Here is a 15,390-nt window from a genome sequence, read left to right as displayed (position 1 = left end):
TTAAGCATAAGAGCCAAGCTGGGTGCAACCCCGCTACCTTCCGAGACGACCTCTGCCTCAGCTCACCTTGAGAACAATTTTCCAGCTGCCGTGTCAGGAGCAGCCCATGAGCACCAGCTACCTCTAGAGCCTGCTACCAGCCTTCTCCTGGTCTGATAAATGCAATGCTAATGTATTATCCTAGAAAACCAACCCACGGAAAGCTGTGATTTTGAACGCAGCGTTACCGCAGGTTCAGAGCGGTGCTGGTGTGCTACCCAACTAGACTGCAACGGTTCAGCCCGTGGATTTGTACAACTCCTTTCCCGTCCTCTGACAATGACCTGTTTTCAGATGCACATCACACTGAGTGGGTATGTCACTTGATAGAATACCATCCTGAAGATTCAAGTCTGCCATAAATAAATATGTAAGACAAACTGGTACGTACAAGTTGCCTCTGAGACCTGCTTTCAAGTCCATTCGAGAACGCAGTGAATGAAAATCATTTCAAATGAATGTCTGCTGGTCTCTGCCATGTTGCTTCTCTAGGAAGTGCAGATCACAACACAGCTGAGCATTTCCAGACAGACAGCTCTAAGAGGTGCCGAGGGAGGAAGGCACAGAGGAAACCTTCCGGTAGGCAGGTGACGACCTTTTTGCGCCTCCTCCCCTCCCTGCCGCTCCCAGGGGAAGGCGTCTGCTGGGATTCAGGAGATGCTTCTCCTATTAATTCTGCAGAAAGGAGAAATCACCACCTAACAAAAAAACCCCAAACAAAACAAAACAAAAAAAAAATCAATAGCAATAGCAAGACACCCTACAAGAAGTATTATTCTGAGGAGACAGAGGTTGAGTTTTGGGGGTTTTGTTGGGTTTTTTGTTGCTTTTTCTTTAACTCCACCTAGCAAATATCACCTAGCAACAATGGGAGAACCCTCCTAACAAAACGAATCATGCAGGTATTGGCTGTTTATTCCCATGCAGGGCTGTGTTTCCACCCTGTCAAATGACATCAAGGCCATGTTGCCAGAGGCACTGCGAGTTTTGACCTCTAAAAGGCAATTTTCTCACTGCCTGCTCAGAAATGTAGCATTTTTCATATTGAAGGCTTTTATATCATATCTTGTAGGTTTCAGATCTACAAATAACATACTAAAAATCTCCAGCACAACAAAGCCACAGCTATTACATTTTGCTATTAACACTGTAAACATTAAATATCACAAAGTTAGCACTCTGTTAGGATAACTAGCAGGCACCACAAAAAACCCACATGAAACTGCATGACCAAGTTCACTGCAGATGAAGAGAGGCCAGAACCTCGCCCATACAAGTTCTGAACCTGAGACAGAAAACACCCACTAGATCTCCAGATACCCGTGCAAGCCTGGTTTTCGTCCACCTCGCTTCAGTAATCCCGCCCTCAATTTCTTAATGGCACCGTTACAGGGAAGAGCTTGAAGTCACAGCATGGACACAGGTTCACAACAAGTGAACAGAAGAGCCAAGAACAGTTATTTGCATAGAACATAGCAAGTGTGCTACAATTCTCACCAATAAATGGGCATGTGTAGTTTCACCCCCCCCCCTTAATTCTTATAAAAAGCTTCCTACGTTTTAATGTGCTTGGAGCAGAGCTGCCAGTGAGCTTTGCTCCTAAAATTATTGCTTCCCCAGTTGCTCCACAAAGGATGAACTACTCTTGTACACAGCTTGTGACAACTCAATTTGTCCAATAAACATAGTTAACCACAGCCCAGCAGACGCTCTTGAACACACTGTTTTTCAAGTAAGGAGACAGTGAGGAGCCCTGGAACACCAGAAGCACTGTCCTACTAACTGCACTGTGAAATACCATCAGGGTTTTTTTTGTTTGCTTGCTTTTGCCCATGTTAGAAGTCATCAACTCTGTAAGAGGACCAGCATTTGCAAGCCATGTAAAGGCAGGCAGCTGTCCCCCAAAACATCAGTATTTTCACAAAGTTACTCTATCCTGATACTGTCAGTCTTTTTCACAAAATTATTCTATGCAGCGTACAGAGACCGAGGCTCTAGATACCAAGACAACCACTTTTGGTGCTTTCCTCACACAGAAGATTTTTTTTTTTTAAAGATACAGAAGTAAACGGCCAAGAAATTCAATTCCTAAGATTACAAATCAACTTCCACAATCACAGACAATCTTCGCAAGAGGCGTCTGTGAAAAGAGATAGAAGCACTCTTAGCGGGTTTTTTTTTTAAAAATCAGTAACTGTTCTCAAAAGAATAGAAAGTAATCTTGCACGATTAAGAAATCCTGTTCCTCAAAAACGCTCAGGAAAGATCATGCTTTGCTTCTCGACATCAGCTGCAGACTGGCAAGCTTTCCCAGGTACCCGTACTTATGAACGGGTATTTTTGGCTACATTCCTCAACAAAGAGAATTAATTCTTTTTTTTATTTATAGAAGGAAAGTACAAAAAATGAAGATAAAGTACTGCTTGGAGAATTTTTTTAAAAAAACAAGGTATTAAAGTTCTTATTATCCTATTTAAGGAGTTTACTCCAACATTTTCTTAGAACTGACTAGTAACTGCCCATACTGTGTATTTTCTAGCCTAGGAACGCAGTATTTCTCTTCAACTTACCACTCTGTCAATCTGTACAGGCCACAAAGAATTTAAGAAACAGTAACGTGATTTCAGGATTCAGACACTCGAATCAAACATCTATTTCTGGGAAGCCAAGTGTCACCAGTGTTGACACAGCATTCCTTGAAGAAAAAAAGAAAATGGAGAAAAAAAAAAAAGCCCCAGCAGCTGAGAAAAGCTTGCCACGCTTTGCAATGCGGCGTGAGACTCTAGAGCTTACGGGTATCTAGATGGCTAGATTTACTCAGTCACTATACATACTGAATCCAGCTCCTAGGTCATCTCCCTTCAGTTTAGCTTATTGGGAGAGATCCTCTCCCTTATTATCAGTCGGAGAAAGGAATGAACTCCAAAATAAACCTGTATACACACATACTTAAATATAAAAAAACAAAACAAGGCTTTTTAATCAAGTTCTTTGCTTGAACCACATGACCGCAAACAAGCGAGGCACATCCTCACTACAAATACACATCTAAGCACCCTGCTGACACTGAGTTTATAGAAAATATGTATCCATATAGCTACACAACACACCATTGGACACTTCCACATCTACTTCAGACTGGCCCCAGAAAACAGGAAAGTTCCCACAGAATGAACTCAGCAGCGGACTCTCGGCATCTCCTCACCTCCCCCGAGGACTCCCACCAGAGCCTCACGCCAGCGGGCAGCCACACCCCAGCCCCGCGCCCCGGGGAGCAGCCGCCAGCCCCCCGCAGCCAGGCCAGCGGGCGGAGGAGCGGAGCAAGCTCTGAGTATCCGGTGAGTAACGAGCAGCTGAGCCGTGCGGGACATCGGCCGCCGTGCGGGACATCGGCCGCCCCGCCTGACCCCTGCGGAGCTCGTCCGGGATGCGGCCGCACAGGGCTCCGCCACGTGCAACACAGGACCCAGGCACACTCGTCAGTAATTTTTAATTAACTGGACCCTGAAATACACCTTCGCTACCGCAACACTCCTGAGAGCCCGGGAACGCCGGCCAGGCTCCTGCACGGGCATTAATTAGCACCGCCGCCGTTTCCTACCTCCCGGCAGCTCCGCCGACCCCTCCGCGCTCACCGGGGTGCGGGGACTCCGGCCAGCACCGCGCCCGCACGCAAACCCTCGTGCCGAACGCAGCGCGGCCTTTACCTCGGCCCGGGCGGCACCCCCCGCCCCGCCCGGCCCGGGATAGCGCGGCGCGGCCCGCGGGGCCCCCGCCCGGCCCCTCGGCAGCAGGCGCCCGCCCCACCGGGCCCCCCGCGCCGCCAGCCCCCGCGGCGCCCGGCGCCCACCCCCGGGCTGCCCCGCAGGGACCCCACTCCGAGCGCCGCGCCCGGGCCCGTCCCCTCAGGCCCCCGGGGCGCCGCTTGCCCCCCCCCCCCCCCCCGCCGGAGGCAGCCGCCCGTTTCCATGGCAACGGCGGGAGGCGGGAAGGCCAGGCGGGCGCTGAGGCGGCGAGAGGAGGCGGGAGGCCGCGGGCGTCCTCCCCCGGGCGCCGAGCGCGGCCTGCCCGGCGCTGCGGGCTCTGCCTTGGGGGTCGGGGGACGGGGGGGGGCGGCCTGTGCGGGGCGGCCGGCGGGGGGGGCAGGGGGCCCTGCGGCCGCCCCGCCTGTCCCGCGCCGGGTCCCGGTGCTGAGGTGCCGCGGGGGGCCGCAGCCCGCGTCCTGCATGATGCGTGCTGTCAGCGCTGGAAATGGCGGGGGGGGGGGGGGGGAGAAGGGAAGAAGAAAACTGTATTAATTTAAAACTATTTTTCAGATCGCTTCAAAATTCAAATTAATTAAGATTAATTAAAAATTAAATAAAAAATAAAAAGCTCTGAAAGTGATTTTTATTTCACTTGCATCGTTAATGTAGCAGTAACTCCAGTGGGGTCGATATTTTTAGTTTCCTGTAGCAAAACAAGGGAGCCGGGGACGTGCTGCTCTCCCGCAGCGGAGCCGCCGAGCGACGGAGGACGGCGCGGACAGGGGACTGCGGCTGGGGAGACAACGGGCAACGCCAGCCGGAGCCAAGATGCCCTCCAAGAGTGGCCTCCAATCCTTCCCCTTCCTCCCAGCCGGACCAGTGCCCAACCAGTCCCATCAGAGAGAGAGAAACAGGGCGAGGGGACCCGCATCCCCGCCTCCCCCACCGCTGATGCCGGGGAAGCCGCTGCAGCCGTCACCTGCCCTGCTCTCTCATTGCCCGGACGCGTGAAGGAAGAACCTCTGCTCCTCTTGGAAGAGCTGCCCTTTTCACAGCCAAAACGTCGCTTGCGTGTCCCCCCACCTGCCATTCCGGGAACATGAACGCAGGTGCTTGTGAAAAGCAAGTAAATATCTGGCCCACGGCAGGGAAGAGTTTGCGTTCAAATTTCAGGCCTGTGGCTGAAGAGCGAAACTCCGAAAAGCAGCAAATGCAGAGGCAAGAAGGGATCCCTGCGCAGACCCACGTGTAATTACTCACATCCCTCATCATTTAATCATCGCACCAGAGCTGATGATGTGACTTCTGTAAGCAATCATGTAGTGAGCGCTGGCGCCCAGGTGAGAAGCGGGTTCCCAGTGCGCTGGGCCACATAAAAGCATTGCCACTCCAAGAATTCCCAGTATCCTCTGACATAAAGTGCAAGAATTGAACAGAAAAACAGCGAAAGGAAAGGGACTGGAGGGTTGCAGTGATGTAGATGGGATTATGTGGCTTTGGACGCTTTTGTGGTCCTGTTGGCTGAAGAACATTTCTACTTTTTCAGTTAATTTACTCTTTTGCTGTTAAATCACCAGTTCCTCAGAGGCACGGCAGTCACTAGCCACCAGGTCCCTTGGTTAGGTCGTAACCGGGGAGTATCTTCTGAGGAACCGCAGGTGGGCAAGAAAACTAACTCCCAGATGAGGTCCTACAAGGAGAGCCACTGCTGAGCAAGCAGCTGAGCGGCCGAGGCCGACCTCCTGTGTTACAGATAGCGCAGTGCAGTCAGAAATCGGGGGTTAATGGGAAACACCGGTGCTAGGACTTTTCAAATACCTTTACTTGCCAAAGACTACCACATGTCTGAAAATTTACCTCCATTTTTTTTCCCAAGAGGAGGTCTTGACAACAGAACGCTTCACTGAGGAATGTTCACAAAAATACTAAACATGCACAACGGCCTTTTGCATAAATCAGAATGAGTATGATGTTCCAAAAATGGACAACACCATAGCCACGTAGCTGCCGCTAGAAGCCGTTTTAAGGGCACTATGCTGGTCCGGTAGCACCAAATCATTTTTATTTCAAGCTGTATTGGACACATCTGTTTACAGATTCCGCATCTGCTTACAGATTCCTGCTGCAAGTTGCACGTCTCAAAGGCTAATTGCAAACTAAAAGCTGGATATAAAAACACAAATCTGAGTTCCTTTAACAACCTTCCAAACTGAAGGCTGACTACGAGGTGGCAAAACCTCTGGCATTGTAATAAAACACTTGAACTGAAGGTTAAACAAGGGCTCAACAAAGGCTTTGGTTATTTCCTTCTCCGTGCACCATTCGGTGTGTACTTCGTGATGAGAGATGTGCCTCTGATTTCAGGAGTTTATTCCAACAAGAAAAAAAGGCATCTCGTTCTTCTCTTTCTGCAAAGAAATCCGTGACACAGATGTGGAATAATCCGATGCTTAAGAAGTTAAGAGCACAAATCCATGAAAAATGATGCCGCAGCACATGCATCCTCGAGAATACAGCTTAGAACAGGTAAGTATGATTTCTGCTACTTTGCTTTGCTGTTTCTGTATCAGACTTTTACGGACGCTTCTTTTATTAACTTCACATGCTTGCACAACATCTGAGGCGATACTGTGATATTAAAAATTTTACAGAGTCAGGATTCCAAAATTTTATTCTCCCAGAATATTGGTCTCTACTTTTTCAACCAAGCACGCTGTTTAAGTAAGTATATGCCCCTGTGTCTGCCTGAAAGGATGCCAGGCAGGGGAAATGGAAAGCTCCGAATATCTGCGTATCTGAAATCAGTGAAGCAAAGGAGGAGAGACCATCAGGGAGACTGCTGAGGTCCCTGATTCTCAGGCCCAGTGTAAATTAGAGCCCAGCTGGCAGCGGTACTCGGGAGACCATACGCTAGCCGAGGATGGCTGGAGCGCAGCATGTTCCAGCCATATGTCTGACATACTGCCTGCTTTCCAAGGGTCTCTGGCACAGCGGGGTTTGGACAGGCCCTCGCTCAGCTGGCCGGGTTCAGAGCTCTCGTCGTCTTTGTGCTCAAACAACGGCTCCGGGGCTGCGGCCCCGCTCCCCTTCCCGGGCAGCCGGGATGAGCAGCGCTGCCGAGCATCGCCTGGTTGGTAGGAGCACCGGCGTGGTGGAAGCCCCCCAGCCGAGCCCACCCAGTCGCACGTGGGCAGGAATGGCCGTCACAGGGTTAGGATGCAGAAATCCTAGACCACAATCACTGCCCCCTTCTCGTCCTGTTAGCAGTAACGAATTTTGCTCCGTGATGCGCCTCAATCTGCAAGTCAGTCGCAGTGCCGCAAGCTCCCGTTCACTGCTCGTCTCATCCAACGGATGAATGTCATAACCTCAGATGAATTTTTTAGCTTCCACCTTCCTGTTGTGTTTTTTTTCCTATTATTTAGATATTCTGCAACATAAAAGCGTGCTCAATTCCATCTTCACATGCTGTTAAATTCAGGTTCTCTTTTAGCAGCCAAGAAGTCATTCCCTGGCCTCCCAGGAGAATTTACCCATCTACTCAGGCTGTTGTCTGGGGGTTGCAACAGCTTGTACAGCCTTTCCTTCAGAGCGGATCTGAAAGGGGAGCGGTTGAGAATATTCCCTTCCCTGCCACTGGCATTAGGCCTTCCCTGGTCTGTCTTTAACCAGGCTGTCCCTTTCTGGAATCACAGCGGGCCTCCATAGCAGGAAGAATTTGCTCCATCTTCTTTTTCTTCCGTTTTCATGTCATGGTCATGATGCTTTATTGAGCTGCTGCTCTCTCGGGTTCTGTCCCAGCCATGCATGATCCAGGTCCCTCAGTCTGTCACCTGCCAAAGAAAAAGTGCTCTGAAACACTGCTACATAAAGAAGTGATTTGCCTGTGATGCTAGGTGTGCCTGTGCCCAAAGAGCCTAAAAACGGTAAATGACTTGATACAAAAGGGCCATTATAGCTCTTTTTCTTCGTTCTCTGTGTTCTGTTAAGTGATATTTTTGCAGTTTAACATATTCCAGACCTTTGCTGGCAGAGGCAATGCACGTAACCTCCCTCAGAAGTGCATTCAGTTGGGAGCTGCCTGGCTACACAGGATTTTATACATCGCTCGGCTAAGTCAGCGATCCATATGCAAAAATCCAGCTCTCAGGGACAGCATGTGGATTTGTGACATTCTTCAGAGCACTTTGTGTCTCTAATAAACCAATGAATGGATTACACTCAGCCATAAAAATGGTTTTTCCTCTCCCTGACATCTATAACACGGATAAGCTTTATTTAATAAGTAGCTAAAAACTAATGCCATGCACATTACTTAAACAGGGTACAAATATTCCTCAGCATTGTAACTGCCTAAGAGGAGCGAGAGCGCACAACAAAATGGCTATGCATAAAACTGAGAAACACCGTGCCGAACGCTAACATGTGACATCTTGATGAAGTAAATTTCATTTGGGGAACTATTTTTGGCTTGTAGCAGTTGGAAGCAGAAGAGACAGGCAAACCTTTCCTCTACTGTATTTCCCGACAAGCCATTTCATCTTGGCGTTCCACTGTAGATTATTTCTTTGTATCACGCTGTTGTCATGAGTTAGGCGCTGGATAATGGATAGTTTTAAAAACAGTCCATCTGTATTTAGTCAATAAAGTAATGGTTTGTAAACTCGCTCAGCAGCAAGCTGTTTCTTGAAAAGAATAGAAGAGCATTCGAGGGAAAAGAGTGACAAGACTTGGTGATTTCCTAATGATCGGATTTTGTTCTTTGCACGGTCATGCTTACTGCTCCCAGGAAAGCCCTTATCTGCCTACAAATGACAAACAATTATTTGACTTAATTAGCAAACCCTGGGTCAAGTTCCTATTCCAGAATGATTGGCACTGCAATGGGCTTGAAAACTTGCTTCAGCTGGGCGATATCCGTAATTCTTCCTTTGTGTTATTCCTGAGATGTCAGCTGACTGTAGCGAGCGTTGGGATCTCAAGGTGCTTAATATTTTCAGGTTTCTCACAAGAACAAGCCTTTCCAGCGGCTCACCGCATTTGTAACATCAGCCTTCCACACCTCCTGCTTCTCTCCTGCTTGCAGCGAGGGAAGTGATGGTGCCAGTCACGGGATCCATGGCCGCCTGCTCTGGGCGTTCAGACGGGCTTCCCCCCGCTGCCATCTAGGAGACAGGGCTAAACGCAGCCACGTCCACAAAACCTCGCTGAAGCCAACAAAGTCACGTAGGCTGTGCTGACCGAAGGTGCGCTGCAGCCCATCCACTACTTTTGAAGCACCGATTTCTTACTCAGATCTTCTCTCCCCAAATAAAAGTCCAGCCAGACTACAGCAGTGTCTTTACTGCAGCTGGGAAGAGTATGAATCTACATATAGGCAGCGATTCCTTTGTTTCAAAGGAACAAACTCCTAATTCTCACTTATCTGCTTTAAACATTTCAAGAACGAACTCCTAATTCTCATTTATCTGCTCTAAACATTTAATGAAATGATCTGTTTTCTCCCTTCTTTACTGCTTTATCTTAGAATGCCCAGCAGAGCACGGTGTGCTTCAGAGAGAGGGGTCAGGCCATCCGTGGATTTCTCCCTGCGCTTTTTGTTGTCAGTGGGAATACCGGTATCATCGCCAGGAAGCCAGGATCAAGCCTCAGGTTGAGATATGTAGCACAGGAAGTCCTGGAGCCAGGCTCAACCCTCCAGATACGACACATAATAGAAGGAAAAGAGCAAGGAGTAAGACAGGAGGAGGCCTGCCAGCGTAGTGTCATACAAGGCCTTTGAGAATGGCACACGCTGGAAGTTGGCGTTACTCTAACTCAGACAGCATGGTGTAGGAGAGGTCGATGTTATTTTTCAGTACATGATACTTTCTTTCATGCAGTCAATAGATTTCAAATCTGATTATTTCGAAATGTATGCAGAACATCTTTCTGATCGGAAATTTATATTCCTTCAAATCTGCATCTTTTCACAGTCCAGACATTTTCTGTCCTGTAATGTACACAATTGGTTATTCCTGGGAAACAGAGAAATGGGGAAAAATGAGCTGAGCTATGGGCTCCTCTTTCACACCGTCTTAAGAGTGTCAGTGATTTTTTAACCCGTTTATTGAAAAAAAATGGAAGCCAGCTATGGAACAATTAGGTGAAAGGACAGGTTACGGAACGGCTCTGTCCAGCTCCATTTTTAAGCACCTGCACAGAACACGAAGAACTGCTGGTAAGAAAAAAATCCAAAGTATTTATTTGGAAGTACTGAGTATCTTAATAAATGCGTGCTGGGCATTTGGCCAAGAGCTTTTAAAACACCTATGATACGTTACAACTTACTGCTTTTAATTATAATATCCTGCAACTGAGCTCAGGAATCTTCTGTTATAAATTTTGTATTGCTTTGTGGGGAGGACAATAGAGTTGTTGAGAAAATATTAAGTTACGTTCGGTTCTAACGCTATTTCTTCTTTTTTGTTCACTACGTACTATTTAATATTTTCCTTTGTACGCTTCTTAATAGTTGAGCTTTGAGTGAAACTCTGAAAAACAACATTAGGATTCAAAATACAGTGGAAGATTTTATTTTCAGGGTCACAAGTAGCATAGTGAGATTTCTCTCTTAAACAATGACACTTAGTATCTCTGTAGTTCTATGAATACTTTTGAAGTGTCATATTAAAACCAATCTCTTGGCCTTCAGGCAAAGAGAAGCAATTAGTCTTGGAGTTGTGAATAAATAAAAATCCATTTATATACCCGTCCTTGACACGTACCTTGCAAATCTTAGAAACTTCATCTAGTGGGAGAAGAAACGTTAAAGCATGAACGCCAATACTAATCATACTGCAATGTTGCTTCCTAAAACTGTTTAGTTTGTATCAATCTTTTAAGTATTAATTCATATGTATATATTCATACATATTGAAACGCAACAACAGAAAGGCATCCACCCACTTGAGAAGAAAGGAACGAGTGAGTGCATATCGAGCTGCAACGCGTACCTTGATTACCCGCAGCGTCAGTCCAGGCAAGAAACATCTCCAAGCTCTCGAGCGCATCGTCCTTTCCTCGGGCGCGGTGACAACAGCCCCGCGCAAGTCACGTACCGTGCGTGCGCCTTTTTCATCCCGAGTGCTACCCTCTCTTTGCTCTGGTCTACACAAAAACCAACCAACCAACCAACCAACCAAGCCTTTTTTCCCTGCAGCGCGGTTAAGCGGTACCTGTCGCAGATGCGTTGGGATGAGCCAGGAAACAATTGCTACTTTTTGTCCAGCGCAATAGTTTTCGATCTTCTCTTTCCTCCTTGCCGTGCCTCACTGCAGCAGCACCCTATTTTTACGATGCTCTGACTGCTGTTGGAGATTCTCGTGTTTGTTTTTCATGTAGCAGTTAGTAATCCACGGGCGAAGTAGAAATCGTGACGCCAGGCCATCGCGAACGGCCCGCCTGCGCCCTGCGGAAACGCGGGCTGCGCGATGGTCACCGCGTCGCGGTAGAGCTCGTCCTCCCCACGTCCACCCGTGGAGCAGCGTGCGGGGGAACAAGACCCCCTGGGCCACGGCCTTGGCCGTGGTCAGCGCAGCGGCTGGCTGGGGGGGCACGCGGGGCGCAGAGCTGGTCCCAGCATGAAGCCCACCCTTCCGTGCCGCGTCCCGGCCCGGAGGTCAGGGCTGGGACGGGGACCCCCGCGCAGCATCGCACCTGGGACGATGCGGTGGTCAAGGAAAACAAATTTCAGTCTGTTCTGGATGCAAATCTCTCCGCTGACCTAGTTCTCATTCTCCTTTTCATTTCAGAAGCTCAGCTAAAAATCCATAAATTAAGGAAATTAACTGATGGAGCCTCCGGCATCTTTGTAAGCTATTTAAATCTTTAAATTTACAACATCTTCTGCATATATCAAGTAATTGAACTAACTGCAGGGATGTAACTTTAATGAGAAAATTTCCCTCTTCTCCTATAGTTTGCACTCGAAAAAAAGGAGGAAAAAAAAAAAAATAAACCAGGCTCCCCTTCGGAGAGCGGCTGCTGTTGGTCCCCCCGCGGAGCAGGGCCTGGGAAGCACCGCCACCCCCTCGCCCGTCCCCGGGTTTAGGGGTGCTGCCCCCCCCCGCCCGGCGCCCTGCGGGGGGGGGGCAGCCGGGGGGGGCAGTTGAGCGCGGCCCCCGCTAGTGGGCGCTGCAGCCCGCCGCCGCGCGCGGAGCCGCTCCCGCCTCTGCCCCGGGGGGGGGGCAGCGAGCAGATCCGCACCCCGCTTCCCCCCCACCTCCCCCCGCCAAACTTATTGCGGGCACCGGCAGACCCCCGCCTCCGGCTGGGAGCTGGGGGACGACTTTGCGCTTTTTTTTGTTTTTTGCCCTTTTTTTCCCCACTCCCCCTTTTTATTTTTTTTGGGGGGGGAGGGGGGTGTCCCTCCCCCCCCCCCGGCGCGCTGCCCGCGATCGCGATGGCGCGGGCGGCCGGGCGCCCCGCAGCAGCGCGGTGCGTGTCGATAGACGTCATTCGGCTCTCATGGCCTGCGGGGAACCCGGGCGCTCACAATGCCAGACATTAGCGGGGGGGCTGGGGGGGCTGCCTGCCTCCAGGGGGACAACTGCAGCCCCCCCCCCCTTCCCCCCCACGTCCGAGACCCCCCGGGGGGTCTCGGACGCGGGGAGGGGGGGGGGTGCTGGGGCTTTTTATTATTTATTTTCGAACTTGATCTAGTTTATCAACAAGTGCAGAGTGGGTGCTACCCGAATTGTAACGGCGGAGCCGGGAGATGTGAGAAACGTGCCCTGTGTTACTTATTTGGGAGCCGAAAATTTATGCCTGGTTGAAAACGCCCGGGGAAATATTACATCAGACCAAATGACAATGATTAAAATCAGCTTTCCCCCCTTTACCCCCCCCCCTTCTTCTTTTCCTCCTTCTTCTTTTCAGTAAGTCTGTTGAAGGACGTGACAGTGGCCTGATCCTCCCCGGCACCGAACCGTTATCCCCCGGCGGGGCCGGGCTGCGCGGGGCTGCGCGGGGCTGCGCGGGGCTCCCGCCCCAGCGCGGAGGGGCTCTGCGGGCGGCGGCGCCGGAGGCCGCCGCCCGGCCTCTTGTCATTCTCCCAGGGCTGGATTTTATTTTATTGGGGGGGGGGGATAAATCTGGAGACCTTCACCAAAAGGAGGGGAAAAATATCCAATTTTCATCGCGAAATTAGCTGGGGCGAGAGCAAAGGGCTGAGCTAATTGTAGCCTAATCCTCTGCCCTGCGGGCGTTTGCAAAGCCCTGAGCAAGAATTCGCTTTTTTTCCTCCTCTTCTCCCTTCCCTCTGTTATTTAGAGACGGGATTATTGCCTTTCTTCTCATAACAGCCTCGGCAGTTTCATTTAAAGGCTTTTCCCCCCCCCCCCCTCACGCACACACATCCACACACACGCACACACACAAAATAAATAGAAAAAGAAGCAGCAAAAACAGAGAGGGGGAGAGAGCGAGAGCGGAGAGACGAGAGCGAGCGAGCGAGAGGGAGCAGCTTTAAAAATAATAATAATCACAGCAGGATCTGCGGAGCAAAGATAGTGATAAAAGCCCGAAGCCGCGCCGCAGCCCCGCAGCGCCCGGAGCCGGAGCGGGGCCCGCACATCGCTCCCGCGCTCACGGTAAGGACGGCGGGGGGGGGGGAGCCGGGGTGGGGGGCTGGGGGTCGGGGGGGGCCGGGCCGCCCATCGCAGCGCGCCGCGCTCGCGCCGCTTTTTTGCTTTTTTTCTTCTTTTTTTTCTTTTTTTTTTTTTTTTCGGAAAGTGCCTCTGCTCCCAACTCGCGGGGCCGGTGGCTGCGCGGCGGCGGGGGCCGCTTAAAGATACAGGACCCCCCCCCCCTCTGCGGGGCCGCCCCGCGCCGGCATGGGCAGCGCTGGCCGGGCCCCGCGCCCCGGGGAGGCCCCCGCGACCCCCGCACGGTACGCGGGGGGGGGGGGGGGGGTCGGGGGGCTGCGGGGCCGGGCGGGCGCGGGAGCTCTCCGGGCGGTAGTTTGCCTTGCCGTTCCCGCGTGCGATGCGGCACACTTCTGCGCAATTAACGCGTGAGCCCGGCTAATGCCCGCCACCCCCCCACCCCCCCGCGCGGAGCGGGGCTGCGGGCTCGGCTGCTTCCCCCCCCCCCCCCCCCCCCCCGCATTCATCTAAGACATCTCCTTTCTTGTTATGTGGGAATAAGTAAAGGACGCCATGTTGTGCCTTTTTTTTTTTTTTTTTTTTTCCTTTCCCCTCCCCTCCCTTTCGGCCGGGTTTTACCTGCGGGCACGCAGCGTGCTCGGCGGGCGGGGGGTGCGTGGCGGGCTGGGGACGGCCCTGGCCGGCAGCCGGGAAAAGCGTTTGGGTGACGGGAGCCCGGCACCGAGCGGGCTGGAGACGCCGGGGGGGGGGGGGGGGAGGAGAAAGCTTTTTTTTTTTTTTTTTAATTTATTTGGGTAACCAGAGCTCCAGAGGGAGCTCCCCCCTTCCCCTCCCTCCCCCCCTTTCCCCCCCGTAAAAGTTTTGGGCAGGGTCTGGCGTGCGGCTCGGCCGGCGCTCAGGGGGGTGTGCGCCCATCTTTAGGGACTTTTAATTCGGGAGCCACCCTGGGTCTGCGGCCCCCCGCCCCGTGCCCCCCCCCCCCCCGGCTTTGTCTGGAGGCTGGGCTCGGGGCGCCAGCAGCCGTCTGCCGCCGGCGCCGGACCAGACCCGAGCGGTGCCGGCCCCGGGCCGAGGGACAAAGGTAACGGCCAGCTCCGGGGCTGGGCCCCCCCACCGCCCCGGGGAACCGCCAGCCTCCCCGCACCCCCCCGGGGAACCCCCGCGTCCCGGGGCGGCTGGGACTGCACCTCGCCTGCTCCGCCGGGAAGGAGAGAGAGGGAGAGGGAAAGGAAGGTCTCGGGGGAGGGGAGAACCGCCGAGCCGGGGCTCCAGGCTGGGGACCAGCCGAGCTCCGGGGGTGCTGCGGCCGATCCCGGGGTTCAGCAGCCGAGTTCCGGGGGTGCTGCTGCCGATCCCGGGGTCTAGGGGCCAATCCCGGCGTGCTGCGGCCGATCCCGGGGTCCAGCAGCCGAGCTCCGGGGGTGCTGCTGCCGGTCCTGGGGTCCAGGGGCCGATCCCGGGGTCCGGCAGCCGAGCTCCGGAGGTGCTGCTGCCCATGCCGGGGTGCAGGGGCCGACCCCGGGGTGCTGTTGCCCATGCCGGGGTTCAGCGGCCGATCCCGGGGTGCAGGGGCTGACCCCGGGGTGCTGCCGGCCGGACCCTCCGGGCGGGCCCCGGCCCCGCGGGAGAGCGCTGCCCCGGGGCCCCTCCCCAACCCCGCCGCTCTCATCGCCCGTCTCAAACGTGCGTGAAGGAATTAAACTGCACGAGTGAATAACAGCATTAGTTTCAATTAATTTTTATCCCGGCAACAATAAACTTTAGAAACAAAGCGCTTTTACATCCTTAATTAGCCTTGCTTCCCATCTGTAGTCTTTTAAGTGCCTGCTCCTTGATTTAACTTTGTCCCTCCTTCGGAGCCGCCTCCTTTTTCCGTTCAGCTCCCTTTTCTCTCGCTCTCCCGGCCGGGCTGCTGCCTGCTGCTCTCCGGCCACCTTCCCCCCGGCCCCCCCCAGCCC

At 52.5% G+C, this 15,390-nt stretch overlaps 1 protein-coding gene across 3 annotated transcripts in view; it reads left to right on the top strand.

The window, feature by feature from the left end:
- Positions 1-13,213: 13,213 nt before the first annotated feature.
- Positions 13,214-15,390, top strand: part of KCTD15 (potassium channel tetramerization domain containing 15) — a 43,877-nt gene continuing 41,700 nt past the window's right edge. The window contains exon 1 of one of the 3 annotated variants that reach the window (XM_075434170.1): positions 13,214-13,417. The gene's annotated coding sequence lies outside the window, so the exon portion shown is untranslated. Of the gene's footprint in view, positions 13,418-13,645; positions 13,717-14,485; positions 14,514-15,390 lie in introns of those variants that run through there. The other 2 variants (XM_075434168.1, XM_075434169.1) reach the window with 2 other exon arrangements.

The sequence above is a fragment of the Opisthocomus hoazin genome, chromosome 12 (assembly GCF_030867145.1).
Source record: "Opisthocomus hoazin isolate bOpiHoa1 chromosome 12, bOpiHoa1.hap1, whole genome shotgun sequence".
Classification (NCBI taxonomy): Eukaryota; Metazoa; Chordata; class Aves; order Opisthocomiformes; family Opisthocomidae; genus Opisthocomus; species Opisthocomus hoazin.
This window is presented reverse-complemented; position numbering and strand designations above follow the sequence as displayed.